Source organism: Moschus berezovskii, chromosome 1 (genome assembly GCF_049115385.1).
Source record: "Moschus berezovskii isolate FMDL1 chromosome 1, NW_MosBer_1.0, whole genome shotgun sequence".
In the NCBI taxonomy this organism is placed as follows: domain Eukaryota; kingdom Metazoa; phylum Chordata; class Mammalia; order Artiodactyla; family Moschidae; genus Moschus; species Moschus berezovskii.
In genome coordinates this window covers 80,261,946-80,281,564 of record NC_142460.1, presented here as the reverse complement: position 1 = coordinate 80,281,564, position 19,619 = coordinate 80,261,946, and the positions used below count along the sequence as shown (strand labels likewise).

General features: G+C 39.1%; 1 protein-coding gene across 28 annotated transcripts in view; it reads left to right on the top strand.

The window, feature by feature from the left end:
- ZBTB20 (zinc finger and BTB domain containing 20) overlaps positions 1–19,619 on the top strand; it is an 891,891-nt gene that overhangs the window by 766,517 nt on the left and 105,755 nt on the right. Inside the window, exon 1 of one of the 28 annotated variants that reach the window (XM_055431210.2) lies at positions 7,043–13,064. The exons of the other annotated variants lie outside the window; for them this stretch is intronic. The gene's annotated coding sequence lies outside the window, so the exon portion shown is untranslated. Of the gene's footprint in view, positions 1–7,042; positions 13,065–19,619 lie in introns of those variants that run through there. 28 annotated transcript variants of the gene reach the window in all.

Here is a 19,619-nt window from a genome sequence, read left to right as displayed (position 1 = left end):
ATGTCATGAACTAAGCAAAGAAAGGCTGAATTTGTAAAGACCAGACTGACACAAACTGATATGTGTAAATCCATTGATAAGAGAAAAGGAGAGGGTGATGTTGAAATCTCCATCACTCTATATCAGCTGTGGCCAGGATGGTCATCAGAATAAGGGGAATGAATAGTTTTTAGTATTTCAGAGCAACTTCTGATTGCCTGCTAAGTATCAGGATGATGTGTAAGCAGGCACGAGATGCACAAAAGTCTTACAAGTGTAGAAGCACATTTATATTTTGTTTAAAATATCAACTCTTTTCAGCTTGATCCTTAACATTGAGGGGAAATTCTAGGGGCTGTGTATTGAATTAAAATAATTAAAATTGAACCTAGACTTAACTGGTTTAAAAAAAAAAAGACTGAAACTGAAGAATATGACTCTCTAACCTAAACTGAGAAGCTAGTTTGCTTTGGACCTTGACTGGCTTTCTTCAGTACAGCCATGCAAAGACTTGGCCAATGCTATAGTCCAGAAAACAGGTCGTGCTTTGCTTGTTAAATATTTTTAAATTGGCCCCTCTTCTTCAGGAAGACCTCCTAGGTTTTTCCTGAGTAAGGACCATAAACTTGAGTCCATGCTAACTACAACTGTAAAGGTCTTGAGAGAGATGGAGGAGATTCTGTGTAATTGTGACACATTGAAGGGGGCTCTCCTGCATAATGTGATCCATGTCTTTCAGAACAGAGCTTTGCTCCCATGTTAATACATTCTGGAAATTGCTCAAGAGGCAGCTTTGGCATTAGAATAGCAACTTTCAAAGCAGTGAACGTCAGCACTTCTATTTCTCCTTCTTCTTGGCGTGCATTACATGAAGCTGGAAAGACTAATTGGCTAAATGAAGGGACTCAGTGTCGCAGAGTTGAAATCCTGGCATGTAAATGGAGAGGTGGGGAGAGACTTGCATGCATATCTATATGGCCTCCCTTTGTGAATTATCATAATAGAAATGGTTCTGCCCCTTCTCTAGTTTCCCTGCGAGATGAGTTGGGGTGTGAAGTGCATGGCACAGAAATTCGCCATGCTTTGTATCTATGATTACTTGTCTCTGTGTGCATCTTTTCCACTCCTAAATTGCATGTTTACTGAAGGTTGCTGAATAATACATTGTTTTAAAAGATGTGTCCCTGAAGTAAGGTTATGACAATTATAATATGACTGCATACAGCTGAATACTATAATGAAAAAAAAAATCAGTAAATGTCATTTTTTAAAAGCAAACAAGGAAATACATTTCTTATTTGTTTTTATAGGTATTATATCTGCTTCCATGACCTCTGCCAAGCATTTATAAGGACTTGATCAATACTTGGATCATACATTTCATATGAGATTGGTTCCCTGAAACAGAAGTCAACTTGGCATGGAGAGGAAGTGCCAGTCCTCATATCACACATATGCTTTTTGTGAAAGAGTATTTCAAGATAAGCTCTATAACTCACTCTTAACTTTTTTAAAAAGCTAAAGTCCAAGACTCATTTGGTTTACCTACCCTGCCTTCTAGCTAGGAAACCTATTATAAAACTTATAATAGGACATCACAGTACTTCATATGAGTATTTAATATCTCCTGAAATATATCAGAATATTATAACTAAACTAAATCCCTGATGTTTCTTAACCCCCCCTTTTAAATGTTTGATCTGAATTATGGATGAAGAACATCTATTAATACATCATCTTGCTGAAAACCATTATCAAATCACCTCTTTTTAAAATTTAATCGCTTTTTTAAATTTAATTTTTTTAACACCAAAATCATTTTGTATTGCGGTATAACCAATTAACAATGTTGTGATAGTTTCAGGTGAACAGAGAAGGGGCTCAGCCATACATATACATGTTTCCATTCTCCCTCAAACCCCCCTCCCATCCAGGCTGGCATATAACACTGAGCAGAGTTCCAGGTGCTATATAATAGGTTTTTCCTGGTTTTCCATTCTCACTACAGCAGTGTGTACATGACATTCCCAAAGACTTTAGCTATGCCTTCCCCCAGCAACTATGAGTTCGTTTTCTAAGTCTGTGAGTCTCTTTCTGTTTTGTAAGTATGTTCATCTGTATCATTTCTTTTTAGATTCCACATATAAGGGATGTCATATGATACTTCTCCTTCTCTGTCTGGCTTACTTCACTCAGGAAGACACTCTCTAGGTCCATCCATGTTGTTGCAAATGGCCTTATTCCATTCTTTTTAATGGCCGAGTAATATTCCATTATATATACATATATATCAGTTCAGTTCAGTTCAGTCACTCAGTCATGTCCGACTCTTTGCGACCCCATGAATCGCAGCACGTCAGGCCTCCCTGTCCATCACCAACTCCCGGAGTTCACTCAAACTCATGTCCATCGAGTCAGTGATGCCATATATATATATATATACACACCACATTTTTATCTTTTCCTCTGTCAATGGACATTTAGGTTGTTTCCATGTCTTGGCCATCGTAAAGAGTACTCAATGAACATTGGGGAGCATGTATCTTTTCAGGCCATGTTTTTCTCTGGATATATGCCCAGGAATGGGATTGCAGGGTCATATGGTAGCTCTATTTTTAGTTTTTTAAGAAACCTCCGTATCTTTCTCCATAGTACATGAACCAATTTACATTCCCACCAACAGTGCAGGAGGTGTCCTTCTCTTCACACCCTCTCCAGTATTTGTTGTTTGTGGATTTTTTCATGATAGCCATACTGACCAGTGTGAGGTGATATCTCATTGTAGTTTTGATTTGCATTTCTCTAATAACTAGTGATTTTGAACATCTTTTCATGTGCTTATTGGCCATATGTATGTCCTCTTTAGAAAAATGTCTGTTCAGGTCTTCTGCCCATTTCTTGAGTGGGTTGTTTGTTTTGATGCTATTAAGTGTCATAAGCTGTTTATAAATTTTTTAGACGAATCTCTTATCAGTCACATCATTTGCCAATATTTTCTTCAAATCTGTGGGTTGTCTTTTTGTTCTGTTTATTGTTTCCTTTGCTGTGCAACAGTTTTTGAGTTTAAGTAGGTCCCATTTGTTTACTTTTGCTTTTATTTCCATTATTCTGGGAGATGTGATTTATGTCAGGGGGTGTTCTGCCTATGTTTTCCTCTCAGAGTTTTGTAGTGTCCAGTCTAACATTTAGGTCTCTAATCCATTTTGAGCTTATCTTTGTGTATGGGATTAAGGAATGGTCTAGTTTCATTCTTTTACGTGTGACTGTCCAGTTTTCCCAGCACTATTTGTTGAAGAGACTGTCTTTCCAACAAGGTAGTCTTGCCTCTTTTGTCATAGATTCAGTAACTGTGGCTGCATGGGTTTATTTCTGGGTTTTCTATTCTGTTCCATTGATCTATATTTCCATTTTTGTGCCTTACCATACTGTTTTACATACTGTAGCTTTGTAGTATAGTCTGAAATCAGGGAGCCTGATTCCTCCTGCTCCATTTTTCTTTTTCAAGATTGCTTTGGCTATTCAGGGTTTTTTGTCTCTCCATGAGAAATGCTGGGCTGGATGAAGCACAAGCTGGAATCAAGATTGCTGGGAGCAATATCAATTACCTCAGATATGCAGATGACACCATCCTTATGGCAGAAAGTGAAGAGGAACTAAAGAGCCTCTTGATGAAAGTGAAAAAGTTGGCTTCAAGCTCAACATTCAGAAAACTAAGATGGTGACATCCAGTCCCATCACTTCATGGCAAATAGATGGGGAAACAGTGGAAACAGTGGCTGACTTTATTTTGGGGGACTCCAAAATCACTGCAGATGGTGATTGCAGCCATGAAATTAAAAGACGCTTACTCCTTGGAAGAAAAGTTTTGACCAACCTAGACAGTATTCTTGCCTGGAAACTCCCATGGACAGAGGAACCTGGTAGGCTGTAGTCCATGGGATCTCTAAGAGTCGGACATGACTGAGCGACTTCACTTTTCACTTTCATGCATTGGAGAAGGAAACGACAACCCACTCCAGTGTTCTTGCCTGGAGAATCCTAGGGATGGGGATCCTGGTTGGCTGCTGTCTATGGAGTCACACAGAGTCAGACACGACTGATGTGACTTAGCAGCAGCAGCAGCAGACAGCATATTAAAAAGCAGAGACATTACTTTGCCAACAAAGGTCCATCTAGTCAAGGCTATGGTTTTTCCAGTAGTCATGTGTGGATGTGAGAGTTGGACTATAAAGAAAGCTGAGTGCCAAACAATTGATGCTTTTGGACTGTGCTGTTGGAGAAGACTCTTGAGAGTCCCTTGGACTGCAAGGAGATCCAACCAGTCTATCCTAAAGGAAATCAGTCCTGGGTGTTCATTGGAAGGACTGATGTTGAAGCTGAAACTCCAATATTTTGGCCACCTGATGTGAAGAGCTAACTCATTTGAAAAGATCCTGATCCTGGGAAAGATTGAGGGCAGGAGGAGGAGGGGATGACAGAGGATGAGATTGTTGGACATGAGTTTGGGTAAGCTCTAGGAGTTGGTGATGGACAGGGAGGCTTGGCATGCTGCAGTTCATGGGGTCACAAAGAGTTGAACATGACTGAGCAACTGAACTGAACTGAACTGATACAAATTTTGAGACTTTTTGTTCTAGTTCTGTGAAAAATCCATTGGTAATTTGATAGAGATGGCATTGAATCTGTAGATTGCCTTGGGTAATATAGTCATTTTGACAATATTGATTCTTCCAATCCATGAACATGGTAAGTCTTTCCATCTGTTTATATCTTCTTCTATTTCTTTCATCAGCATCTTAGTTTTCAGAGTACAGGTATTTTGTCTCCTTAGGTAGATTTATTCCTAGGTATTTTATTCTTTTTGATTCAATGGTAAATGGTATTGCTTCTTGAATTTCTCTTTCTGATATTTCATTGTTAGTGTATTGAAATGCAACAGATTTCTACGTATTAATTTTGTAACCTGCAACTTAACCAAATTCATTGATGAGTTCTAATAGTTTTCTGTTAACATCTTTAGGATCTTCTGTATATAGTATATCATGTTATCTGCAAACAGTGACAGTTTAACTTCTTCTTTTCCAATTTGGATTCCCTTTACTTGTTTTTCTTCTCTGATTGCTGTAGCTAGAACTTCCAAAACTGTTGAATAAAAGTGGTGAAAGTGGACACCCTGTCTTGTTTCTATCTTAAAGGGGATGCTTTCAGCTTTTCACCATTAAGTATGATGCTAGCTGTATGTTTGTCATATATGGCCTTAATTATATTGAAGTATGTACCCTCTATGCCCACTTTGTGAAGAGTTTTCATCATAAATGGGTGCTGAATTTTGTCAAAAGTCTTTTCTGCCTCTATTGAAATAATTATATGGGTTTTATTCTTCAGTTTGTTGATATGGTGTATCACATTGATTGATTTGCAGATATTAAAAAATCCTTTCATCCCCAGGATGAAGCCTAGTTGATCATGGTGTGTGATCTTTTTAATGTATTGTTGGATATGGATTGCTAGTACTTTGTTGAGAATTTTTGCATCTATGTTCATCAGTGGTATTGGCCTGTAATTTTCTTTTTTTGTGGTATCTTTGTCTGGTTTTGGTATCAGGGTAATGGTATACTCATGAAATGAATTGGGAAGTTTTCCTTCCTCTGCGACTTTTTGGAACAGCTTCAGAAGGACAGGTGTTAACTCTTCTCCAAATGTTTGATAAAATTCACCTGTGAAGTCATCAGGTCCTGGACTTTTGTTTGTTGGGAGGTTTTTAATCATGGATTCAATTTCAGTGCTTATGATTCAGTGCTTATGATCTGTTCATATTTTCTATTTCTTCCTGTTTCAGTCTAGGGAGACTGTACCTTGCTAAGAAATTTTCCATTTCTTCCAGGTTGTCCTTTTTATTGGCATACAGTTGTTCGTAATAATCTCATATGATTCTTGGTATTTCTGTGGAGTCAGTTGTAACTTCTCCTTTTTCAATTCTGATTTTATTGATTTGATTCCTCTCCCTTTTTTTCTTGATGAGTCTGGCTAAAGGTTTATCACTCTTGTTTATCTTTTCAAAGAATCAGCCTTTAGTTTCATTGATGTTTGCAGTTGTTTTCTTTGTCTCTATTTCACTTATTTCTGCTCTGATTTTTATGATTTCCTTCCTTCTACTAACTTTAGGTTTTGTTTGTTCTTCTTTCTCTAGTTGTTTTAGATGAAAGGTTAGGTTGTTTATTTGAGATTTTTCTTGTTTGTTGAGGTAAGGCTGTATTGCTATAAACTTTCCTCTTAGAAATACTTTTGCTGTATGCCATGAGTTTTGGACCATTGTGCTTTCATTTTCATTTGTCTCTAGGTATTTTTTAATTTCTTCTTTCATTTCATCAATGATCTAGTGGTTGTTTAGTAGTGTATTGTTTAGCTGCCACATGTTTGTGTTTCTTAGAGTTCTCTTCTTGTAGTTTATTTCTAATCTCATAGTGTAATCAGTAAAGATGCTTAATATTTTTTTTTTTTTCTTAAATTTACCAAGCCTTACTTTGTGCCCAGCATGTGGTCAATCCTAGAGAATTGCTAGGATTGGTTGCTTTTGAATGGAATGTTCTGTAAGTATCAGTTAGGCCCAACTCATCTAAAGCATCATTTAAGGCCTGCATTTCCTTACTGATTTTCTATCTGGATGATCTGTCCATTGATGAAAGTGAGGTATTAAAGCCCCCCACTATTGTTGCATTTCTGTTGATTCCTCCCTTTATGTTTTTTAGTATTTGCCTTACATACTGAGGTGATCCTATATTGGGTGCATATGTATTTATAATTGTTATATATTCTTCTTGGATTGAACCTTTGATAATTATGTAATGTCCTTCTTTGTCTCTTGTAACAGTCTTTGTTTTAAAGTCTATTTTCTCTGATATGAGTATTGCAACTCCAGCTTTCTTATGATTTCCACTTGTGTGAAATACCTTCTTCAGTATTCCCTTCAGTATTACCTTCATCCCCTTAATTTCAGTCTGTCAGTGTTCCTAGGTATGAAATAGTCTCTTGAAGACAACATATATATGGATCTGTTTTTGTATCCACTCAGTCTATGTCTTTGGTTGGTACATTTACATTTAAGGTAATCATCAATATATATTATCCTATTACCATTTTGTTAATTGTTTTGGGTTTACTTTTTGTAGAATTTTTCCTTCTCTTGTGTTTCCTGCTTAGAGAAGTTTCTTTAGCATTTGTTGTAAAACTGGTTTAATGGTGCTGAATTCTCTTAACTTTTGCTTATCTGGAAAACTTTTGATTTCTCCATCAAATCTGAATGAAAGTCTTGCTAGGTAGAGTATTCTTGGTTCTAGGTTCTTTCCTTTCATCACTTGGAATATATTGTGCCATTGCCTTCTGGCTTGTAGGGTTTCTGTTGAAAAATTGGCCGATAACCTTATGGATTTTCCATTGTATGGTATTTGTTTGTTTTTTTTTTTTCCCTTGTTGCTTTTAATAATTCATCTTTGTCTTTAATCTTTGTCAGTTTGATTGCAATGTGTCGTGGTGTGTTCCTCATTGGATTTATCCTGACTGGGACTCTCTGTGATTCCTGGACATGGTTGACTATTTCCTTTCCCATGTTAGGGGAGTTTTCAACTATTATCTCTTCAAATATTTTCTCGGGTCCATTCTCTCTCTCTTCTTCTTCTGGGACCCCTATAATGTGAACGTTGATGCATTTAATGTTTTCCCAGAGGTCTGTTAGTCTGTCTTAATTTTTTTCATTCTTTTTTCTATATTTTGTTTTGCAGCACTGATATCCATCATTCTATCTTCCAGGTTACTTATCTGTTTTTCTTCCTCAGTCATTCTGATACTAATTCCTTTTAGTGTATTGTTCATCTCTGTCTGTTTGTTCTTTAGTTCTTCTAGGTCTTTGGTAAACATTTCTTGCATCTTCTCAATGTTTGCCTCCATTCTTTTTCTGAGATTCTTTCATCTTCACTATCATTATTCTGATTTTTTTTTTTTTCCTGGGAGGTTGCCTATCTCCCTTTCACTTAGTTGTTTTTCTGGAGATTTATCTTGTTCCTTCATCTGGGACATAATCCTATTTCTTTTCATTGTGGGTAGCTTTCTGTGATTGTGATATTAGTTCGAGAGGCTGATGGGATTGCAGTTCTTATTTCTTCTTTCTGCCCTCTTGTGAATGAGGATAAGAGGCATGTTCTAGCTTCCTGATAGGAGGGACTGGCTGTGGGGGTAACTGGGTCTTGCTCTGATGGGCAGGGCTGTTCTCAGTAAAACTTTAATCCAAATGTCTGCTGATGGATGGGACTGTGCTCTCTCCCTGTTAGCTGTTTGGCCAGAGGCACCCAGCCCTGGAATCGATAAGCTCCTATCGTAGGGCTATTGGTGACCTCCAAGAGGGCTCTTGCCATAATGCAACTCCCAGGACTGTTGCTGTCAGTGCTTCCTATCCCTGTGGCAGGCCACTGCTGACCCACACCTCTGCAGGAGATCCTCAAACACCCATAGGTCGGTCTGGCTCATTCTCCTGTGGGGTCACTGCTCCTTTCCCCTGGGTCCTGGTGTGCACAAGATTTTGTTTGTGCCCTCCAAAGGTCTCTGCTGTAATCAAATCCCGCTGACCTTCAAAGTCAGATTCCCTGGGGATTCTCAGTCTCTTGGCCGAATCCCAGGCTAGGAGCCTGATGTGGGGCCTAGAACCTGCACAACAGTGTGAGAACTCCTTTGGAATTATTTTTCTCCAGTTTTCCCACCCAGCAGGGCTTGACTTTGTTGTAATTGTTCTCCTCCTACCACTTCATTGTGGCCCCTCCTTTGTCCTTGGACGTGGGGTATCTTTTTTTGATGGGTTCCAGTGTCTTCCTGTCAATGGTTATTCAACAGCTAGTTGCAGTTTTGGTGCTCTTCAGATCACCTCTTAAAATATTTGAGGCAAGGAAGGAGGGAGAGTTCTTCGACCTTAGCCCTGAACTCTCTTTAAGCTTTTCCCATCTCCGTTAATTATGGAACTCTGAATCCCAAGGTTGATATAAAACACGGAGTGAATTTAAGTTATCCACCTCTCTGTTAACTTCTGTCATTTTATTTTTAAAGCACATTTTATGCTTAGCAAAATTTATGAGAGCAGAACCTGATACAGTGATGGTCTACAATATAAATACCCACAGACTTATAATTGTTAAACTTTTGATTGAGAAAATAAATTGAAATCACAGGGTACCACTGTATGAAATTTTGTGATTAAAGAGTGTTCCGTGGAAGCTTAATGCTGAAAACAGGGTCTTGGTGACTCAACTGAATCCTAGGTGACTTTTAAACATTGGTAAAATCAAATTTGAGGATGCCAAATTTGATTCAAAGGTCAAATATTGGAATGTTTCCCTTTGACTGTGGAAGAAAAGGGCTTGCTTAGAGTAGAGCTTGGTTAGAGCAAAAGCTAATAAGTAGGAAGTGATATTTCTGTGTTGCATTCTACCCAAGAAGTGAAAACAATGCATTGAACTTTGACTATTATCAGTCATTGGTCATGACACTCTAAATGTGACTAACCTTAAATATATAACAGCTTTTTGTCTAGCAGCTTTTTATATAATTTCATTCATCTCATCAGCAAATGAATATACATGAATATGAATGAATATAAATACACAGGTATGCTTCTCTCCACTTAGTGTTACCTATATATTCAGTGAGAATCAAAACCAGATCTAGGTTTGATGTTCAGAATTCACAGACTGTTTTTTTCAAGGCCAAGTGCAGCAAGTTATGTTTAGTTTGATTTTAATCCATTTCAGAACCTAGACATCTTACAAAATGTCTGATTGTATCTTGTTTTTCCTATAGATTTCTAGAAAGGGAGCTACACTTGAGGGTGGAAGGTAAATCTGTTTTCTAACAATGAGGTGTTTTTGCTCTGATAATCTCATCAGTCGAATTACCAGAAAATTCATATTTTGTGTCAAACTCACATAAGGCAATTAATGACAAGAAGGCAATGGCAAGCCACTCCAGTACTCTTGCCTAGAAAATCCCATGGACGGAGGAGCCTGGTGGGCTGCAGTCCGTGGGGTCGCTATGGGTCGGACACGACTGAGCGACTTCACTTTCACTTTTCACTTTCACACATTGGAGAAGGAAATGGCAACCCACTCCAGTGTTCTTGCCTGGAGAATCCCAGGGACGGGGGAGCCTGGTGGGCTTCCGTCTATGTGGTCACACAGAGTCGGACACGAATGAAGTGACTTAGAAAAAAAAGCATTATATTCACGAAATGTACCTTCTTGCTGTGTATTCCTCACACAGCAGACCAAAGTTGCTTTTAGAAAACTGTAACTGGTGCTTATAGAAGGTCCTGCCATGATAACACCAGAGAAGCTGCAGCAACAATTCCAAAGGGGTCTCTGCCCTTTGTTGTCTTAGAGCGGCAGCCAGGTGTGCTTTGAATCCTGTCTAGAGAACTTGCAGGACAAGGCAAGAAAGCGACAGTTCGAGCAGAAGAGGCAGTGGTCTTAGCAAAATGGAGTTTGTCTTCCATTTCTTTATTTTTTATCCTGCTGTCATGCCTGAGGGAGAGAGAAAAATGGATTTAAATCAAGAATCCCTCAGATTTGGTTTCCTTCTGTGTTCAGCAGAGCTAGGGAGGGGCTGCAGAAACAGCTGGGACACTGAGGTGCCCTCATACTCGGCCAGGGCCAGCAGCAGATGAGGCCTCGGGCTCATTCTGTGGGAGGCTGCACTAGTATACAGCCGGAGGCTAAGTGAGGTGTCGAGGGAGAGACGGGAAGAGGCAGAGCGATGTCAACCAGATGAGGGACACTGAGCAAAGGGAGTATGTCCCCCCAGAGGTTTAACAAGCAAAGAGAGCTGGGGGGGAGAAATAAACAACTATAGCCTTAAAATGATTTTAATGTCTTTTTTCCTTCATCAGGAAATTAGCATTCTGAAAGTTATGTTTTGGAGTGTGTCCTGAGGTATGCCTAAATCAGGAATGCATTTTCATGGCTGAGTTATAAACCCATCATAATAGTGAGGGGTTAAAATGAAATGCCTTCAACAGATAACCTATTCCTACTGAAGGCTTGAAGCTCGATTAGCCCAGCTATTAAAACCAGGAGGACAAACTGTTTCTTCCCTGGATGCAAAAGCTGTTAGGCTACGGCCTGACCCAGTACAAAAGTTTTCTGAATCTCTCTCCACTTTACAAAACGTCGGCTCATTGCTGCCGTCTGCAGTGAAGCTGTTTACAGCTCTGTGCTAAGTGGAAAGTTCAAATCAATTATTGTCCATTAGAGTTTAGGTATAACTGATGAAATATCCCCAGAGGAGTACTGTAAATGTATCAAGATATCCTTCCCCATTATAGAAATGGGGACGCATAGTGAATTACTTACCTTCTCTCTTACCCTTAATGCCTCTGAAAGGCTGCTGGGCAGACAGAGTTTATCTTGTCTTGCTGGGATTTCAGGTGAGGACTTTACCATTTGGTGAACATGTGTAGTGAACTGATAGAAATTCCAGGTTCCAACTACCTTTGCAGCCCCCTAAACTCCTTTGTGGACATAAGGGCCTAAGAAATAAAAGTAATCAAAGAAAACCCTAAAAATCCTTTAAAAAAATGACTAAAACTGCAACCCAGAAGTTCCCTGCAATCAGGTTCTTTTAGAAATGATAAGTTTTTTGTTAATCAAGTGGGAAAAGCTTAGACGAAATTTTCAGCAAATGACAGTAAGATTTAATGTCCGATAAGTCATGCCAGGATGCTTTCTTTCATTAAACTAGGTCTCTGAGTCAAGCTTCAGCAGGGCAGAAAAGTAGACCCACTCACTGCTCAGGTGTAACAGAGATGACATTAATTTCCCAGATTCTGTTATTCAGCTGTAGAACTAAACAGTGCTTTTCACCCTGCAAAGACCAGAACTAACAGAAAAAAGAGGGTTGTCTGATTTGCGATCTGCTATAACAGGAGATGGAATAGAGGTACCTGACTTTCTTTAAAAGTTGTTTCTACTTAGTCTCTTCCCTTAGTTCTGCCCCATAGTAATTTCTGTGCCCTAGTGATCCTAAGGCTGAAATACGTGTGGACTCATCTCATCCTGGGAAGGCCTGGGTACAGTATTCCTCAGGGTTCTATGATTTTTCAAAAACCAAAAGTGACAGAAAGGTCAAGGAGGCGTCATTCTCTGATATCAACCTTTCCTTCCTCCATGCACACAGGTGGGCAAGACACCGTTTTACTCAGAGCTGGTCCTTTTCATCTCCAGTGGCTGCACTGTGGGGAAGCCACAGAATGCATTCCAATACAATCCCACAAGCCAGTTATACTGGGGATAAGAAGCATCTTTAAATGCAGCACTGATTTCATTATTTCTTTAACTCCAAGGAGAACTTCAAGGATGTTCCTTTCTGCTGACAGCTCTGTCCGTGGTGCTAAATAGGAAATTGGCTCGATTACTTCCCTGTGGCCCCATACTGCTTACCCCAAACTCTCCTGGGGCTTCCAGTCATCTGTCTATAGGGATGCTAATTGCTGTACAGTAAATCTAGTTGAGCTTCCCTGATGGCTCAATGGTGAAGAATCTGCCTGCCAATACAAGAGACGTGGGTTCCCTGGGTCGGGAAGATCCCCTGGAGAAGGAAATAGCAACCCATTCCAGTGTTCTTGCCTGGTAAATCCCATGGACAGAGGAGCCTGGTGGGATACAGTCCATAAAATCGCAAAAGAGTCAGACATGACTTAGCAACTAAGCAACAGCAACAACAAATCTAGTTGAGGTGAAAACCAAGTTTCTAGGATATTTATTGGGTCAGATTTTCTTCTGGGTCATTCAGGGGATTAGAGATTTCATGTTGTTTTCCACCTTAATGTAGGTAGATACATGCCTGCATGCTCAGTCTTGTCTGACTCTTTGAGACCCCATAGACTGCAGCCCACCAGGCTCCTGTGTCTATGGAATTTTCCAAGCAAGAATATTGCAGTGGGTTGCCATTTCCTTCTCCAGGGTATCTTCCTGACCCAGGGATTGAACCTTGGTCTCCCACACTGCAGACAGATTCTTTATCACTGAACCACTAGGGAAGTCCTGATCTAGGTAAGTCTGTTGCTTTTTTGAAGTTGACAAGAAGTCCTCTGGAATGTACCCTTGATTGCTAAACCTTCACTCCTCTACCAAATCAGGTGCTGTGAAAACTGTCACTCCCTCAAAGGGAATAATCTGGCTTCATGCCCATCCAGATCCCCCTCCTCTCATATGTCCACCTACCTACACCATCCACATCACCACCGGCTTCTAATAATTTATGACATTTACAGAATTGGTCCATTTCACACCCGCCTGCCATTTGTAGTAATGGCCACTGGCCCTCAACACTCAGCATTCATGGCATATGTTTCTCTTCATTCTGATTTCATTAATTCTACCTGGTATTTCAGTTGTTTTTGCAACTCAGATTTTACAGTTGTTTCCTCTCAGTATGTTAAAAGGATGATTTTACATGCTATGTTTGAAACTAAAGTTTATTGATTAAAGAATAAATTCTTTAAAGCAGCTAATATTACACAAAGAGAACTGCCTTCAGGTTTGCCCCTTGTCTTAATGCCAAAACACTAAGGAACTATACAGAGCCATATCTTTCTTCAGTGCGTAGAGCATCTGGATTCTACATCTGAAAAGCAACTTAAATACAATAGCATTAAAAATGTACTCACAGCACCAAATATGTATTTTGACTTATTTTCCTGTCCCATTACTCTGGGTAAGAGTGTTTTTAGTCAGTACTTTTTAAACCAGCTTCCCTGTTCTGAAGCCTGTTTTCCCTGCCCTCTTCTGAATATCAGCCAGCACACCCACTGCTTGCTAATATGCTTGCTCAGATTTAAAGAGTAGTCCTGATTTTCAAGTTTTATTCTAGCCGTTATTTGTGTTTCAAATTATTGTACTGTGTCTGTATTAATTTTCTGTTTCCAAAAGTAAACTCCATGTATTTCAAGGCAGCACAATTTCTTTTTTCCATTTTCCAGGGAACTGGTGTTTTTAATGTCATGTGAGGACAACATTACACAATGGATCTTTGGCAGGGATACACAGAAATGAATACCGTGTGCGAACAAACATTAAATGGCAGTCTTAATTACAGAGTTTGACTCTGTTGTTTTTAATGCCCTTCAATTTTATAATTTGATGGAAAATGCATCAACACAGCTATTTTCTTTCTCCCCTAAATGATTAAGGATTGATATATCCCCGGGCCATAGTAGCTTGCTAGATTGGTCTGATCAGGTAGGTCTTACATTTCATCCACTAGAGGGCAGTAGGGATACACATCCACGCCAACCAATATGTGCAACATATGGTCGATGTGGAAACATAGTAGCCATAGCTTTCCTGTGTATGAAAAATTCCCATTACAGTGTTGCTTCACTTATAATTATATTGAAAGTAAACACTAATTCACAGACGGACTTCGCATATTTTATTTCAACATACCCCACTAGTGTTTTGTCTACTTTCATTTTAAATGCCCTGAGTAATGAAACTTCCACTACTTCCCTTGGGAAACTGTATCAAACCCCAACTGTTTTCACGGCTTGAATTTTTTTTTTTTAATGTACTCGAGATCTATCAGTCCTCCTTCAAGCTCATTTAGAGCTCTATTATGTACTCTCTTTTCCCTTGCATTAAAACTAGTTCAGTCCTGGAAAGCAAGTGTTTGGAGTTCCTACTATGTGTCAGGCATCACTAAGCGTAGAGATGGTCTCAACTGACAAGGGTTGCAGCTCTGCATTAAATGGATTTGCATGAGTCAGAAAGCGTCTAAAGGAGGAGCTTTCCCAGGCCAAACATCCTCCCCCCGCCCCCCAAAAAAGTGGGTCTAAATTCTAAAGTGAGTGATACATAAAGCTGTTACAGCTTGGGGAAATTTTTGTTTGTGCTTTGATTTCTGTTTAAGAACTCAAAAGGTGTTATAAATGTATCATCCCAAGAACAGTGAGGTGTGCGTCTGACACCGCAGTGTATTCATGCTAAGAAAATGACCTGAATGTTTACTAGTGAAGGTTTGCTCCTTCTTGCTTTTGTAGCTGGTTGTTTGATTAGCTTAAAAGCTTCAGCCTCTCTATATCCATTTATAGAGGATTGGAAATGGATCTGTGAAGCTACCCAGGGTAACAGCACCTTCGGATAGATCATGTTGGCTTGCCTATTTTCTTTCCTTGACTTTCTGGGTCCAATCTTGGTCATACTATGCACACTACACAATAGGAAAGAGGTCCAGGTTCATTGCGATACTCTGGTTTGCATCATTAGTTTCTTGGCATATACTTTGATTATTAAGTATCTGAGGGGGAGGGTGGAAGAAAGCCGAGCCAAGAGAGTTCCTTTAAGGCTAAAACTCACAATTACACAGTTGTTAAAAGTCCTTTCTTCCTTTACATTAGAGACATAGCAAGATTTTTTGCTCTATTGGGTGTATTCATCTGGAAAGATTTCCATAAGGCTGTCCTGATCACCAAGAGCAATCCCTAGATAGACATGTATGCAAACAAGAACTGCACAGACTCCAAGAGCAAAAATTGAACATTGCATAAATTCTAGAAATGATACTATTTTTTTTTATTAACATCCTTTGAGCCTCAGTAGGAAGTAACCTATTCTCCAGAGTTCTTGAAATAAAGTGCTTTCCTTTGCCAATTAAGAGAGCAGGAATGTAGGTTCATAGACTGTCTTTCTTTAGGAAAATAGCAGGGAAGGGTACAGAATCTACACAATACCTTAGCCCAGGTTTTCTATTGCAAACAAAGCTTGGGTTTGTAGTGTTTGTCACCTATAATAAAATCTACATGGGTATTTTATATGGAAGTAATTAAGTGCAAATGTGCAACAGCCATTTTTGTGTTTTTGTTTGTTTCAAAATACCAGAGGTGATTAGGCCATATTATGAACTAATTACTTACTTAATTTATTTAAGTTGAAATGAGTTTTTGAGTTATACAAGGGCCAAAACAAGAACTCATTAATCCATTCTGCACATCACTGAAAGGAATGAAACAAAAGAGTTTAATGCCTTTATTTTATTTTATTGTGTTACAACACACCAATATTTTGAACACTGATGAGGACCCAAGTGGTCAAAACATCTGTATTTGGTGAGAAAATAAATAAATTCTTTTCTTTCCTACCACTTGGTCCTTTCAGTGGTGTGCTGAAATTCAGAATGACTTACCAAAGGTACTAAAATGGTGTGTCTTTTTTAGTACATTTTCCTATGGAAAGTTTAAAAGACTCTTCAAACATATTTGAAAACAGTAAACAAATATCCTACAAAATTCAATATTTTCTTAAATTTGGAAGTAAACCACAGTCATTCTGGGGCTTGGGACTCTGTACACCAAGTTTCAAACCAGAGCATATTTTGGTATTTTGATGGTTGAGTTATAACCCCCTAAAAAGAGGGACTGCTTGTGTGCAGTACGGACAGCTGCCTGCAGAACTACAACAGAGCTTCTAAAATAAAACCAGTGTTTACTTGTCACTGCTGGCCAGCCCAAGAGACCTGAGACTTGAGAGATGTGCTCTGTAAGCCAGTAGAGGAGTTCCATCAGGCCCCTGTGATGGGGTTTTCCCCTCCACATCTATAGCCAGACTCTAAAAGAAAAGGGAAACACTGCACAATCATGAAACCCAAAACAAAACCCTAATGTTGGAAGCAAATTGAACATGTCAGAGAACATTCATGATTTGAGGCAACTTGTTCTAATGTTCAGTTCTTCATCTTCCAAGATTCCAGTCCCTCTTTTTAGTTAGTTTTTAAAGTACTGCCAAAGAATTCAAATTATGGTTTATCTGATCATGTTGGTCAGGTGGCTGATATTGTCTCATTTAATTTATATTTTACATCTTGTTTTATGACATGATTCTCATTGTCTGAAGCAAAATTGGACCATATATCGCCACCTGATTCACTGGATATCCAATATAAGGGCAAAGCCTAAACTCAAGTATTTTACAAAGAGGTAGTGGTTCAAATTTTAAAGTATTAAAGGTGAACTTATTTCCCACCCCTGTTGCAACTAAGGTGACCCACAATGAAAGTAGGCTTCTCTTTTCCCACGTGAAAAATGAAGAGAACTTTATCTGTGATTTTCATACCTCAGATGATTGTCATGAGGATTTGCTGAGCTATTCCATAATCTCAAGTTCAGAGAATTCTTTTAGAACCAATGTCTTTTTGGAAGATCATTTTGGGAAGAGGACTGTTTGTTGATTTGAGGAGTAGCAAATGGTCACCTTGTTCTTAGACCACAACCAGCTATAGCAATACCACTGACTCAACATTAGTGAGACCTGTGTTTTGAATTATTTTGCCCAGGGGCTCTGATGCATTGGTATTAAACCCTATGGTCTCTCTTGGCACCTCTCTGTTTTAACCTAAATTAGAATCTTCAGCTATGAAACAGTTGTTCTCTATACCAAAAAATTTAGTCCTTGAACAAATGTTCATTGAGCAAGTGCTATGTGTGAAGCACTGTACTGGGCCGTCTTACTTGCATGAGAACTGAATTTTTGATGTTAACCTCACTGAAACCAGGTTCTAACCAAGAAAACCAGTCAGGCAAAATCGGAGGTTTAGATCTGAAAGGAGTCCTTCACTTTACAGATGAAGGCATTTGGGCCTAAACAGTTCAGTCATTTTGCCCAACTCAACACAACTCGTTAGTATCAAGAGCCAGAACCAGAGCTCAAAGCTGCTGGCCCTCACTCTCATGTTCTGTCCACTGTGTTGGGCTCCTGTCCCAAGTCAAGGGCATGAGCCACACAGAGATCAGTGCCATACCTTCACACTGTCAGGATTAAGTTCAAGGAGGCTGAGGTCACCAGTCTTCAGTGGTGTTTTATCAGTAAGGAAAAACTATGTTGTGAGTCTCTTGTTGTTGCTGAGTGCTTGGGAACTATTTACACAGCTTTCACATTGTATGACAACCGAGTCTCCCAGGTCACCCCACTCACATTTCCCCCCTTGGTGTCCATACATTTTTTTTCTATGTCTGTGTCTTTTTTTCTGCTTTGCACATAGGTTCATTAGTACCATTTTTCTAGATTCCACATATGTTCATTAATATACAATATTTGCTTCTCTTTCTGACTTCACTCTGCATCACAGTCTCTGGGTCCATCCATGTCTCCGCATATGGCACAGTTTTGTTCCCTTTCATGGCTGAGTGATATTCCATTGTATATATTTTAACACAATGAGAAGCCTAGACAATAACCCCTGACATTTTTCTGAGTCTAGACAATAACTCCTGACATTTTTCTCATATTATGTTTTTCTTGGGTACTTACCAGTTTCTTTAATTCAATTAAGCATTGACATCATGACATAACTTTGCAAGGTTTGGTAATGCCATATTCCCAGGCTATATTTGGGGTGAGATTGTCAAATTGGTGTTAAGGGAAAGTAAGTCTTTAGGTAAAATTATTCTTAAATAATAAAAGAATTTCTACTCAGAAAATTATTTCAGTCCTTTCTAAATAACATCAAACCATACTGATTTTTCACTGGCAAGTGATAGTCACTAGTTGGGTAGTCTGTCTCCTAGAGAATATTTGTGAAACCAATGAATTCTCAGTTATAGAAATGTATTATATGTGTGGCTAAAATCCTGGAAAAAGAAAAAAAAAACAGAAAAAATTTAACAGGAATGTAAAAAGAAAATGGAAGGGAACTCTGGATAAAGGATCATAGGTGACTCTACTTTCACCTGAATTTTTAATAATACACCTAAGTAGCTCCTACTCACTTATAAATGTATACAAAAATCCTGACTATGTAAAAAAAAAAAAAAAAAAGCTAGCCCCACTTTACAAGGACAGAAATTAAGATACAACTTATTCAAAGGCATAGACAGTTTTGAAAGGCTTCTTATTTTTGTTACAAGGGACAGAAACCTCCTAAAATACATTTTCATAGCCTTTAGGTTAGCAGCAGTCTTACATCACAAAGCTTTCTGCAACTGAATTTAGACTCTTCAAAATATGGAGGAAACCAAGCTCATGAGGACTAAATCACCTGGAGTCTGAGAAAGCGAACCATGGATTTTTCTCTGATTCCTCTACTTCTCTTCACCATGCTTCTCCTCGCCACCCAGATCTTTCTTGCATTTTTCCATCTTCCATTTTGATAACTCAGTCATTATTAGAATTAATAAGGCAAGGAGACATCCATGATAACCCTTCTTAGATGCTGCTGCTGCTGCTGCTGCTGAGTCACCTCAGTCGTGTCCGACGCTGTGGGACCCCATAGACGGCAGCCCACCAGGCTCCCCCGTCCCTGGGATTCTCCAGGCAAGAACACTGGAGTGGCTTGCCATTTCCTTCTCCAATGTGTGAAAGTGAAAAGTGAAAGTGAAGTCGCTCAGTCGTGTCCGACCCATAGCGACCCCACAGACTGCAGCCTACCAGGCTCCTCCGTCCATGGGATTTTCTAGGCAAGAGTACTGGAGTGGCTTGCCATTGCCGTATTGAAATACACAAGTTAAGATTAGGATAACTAAAAATGTATCCTTAGGTAAGTTGATGGAGAAGTGAGAATTGCTGCTGGTATACACAACAGACTGGTTCCAAATAGGAAAAGGAGTACGTCAAGGT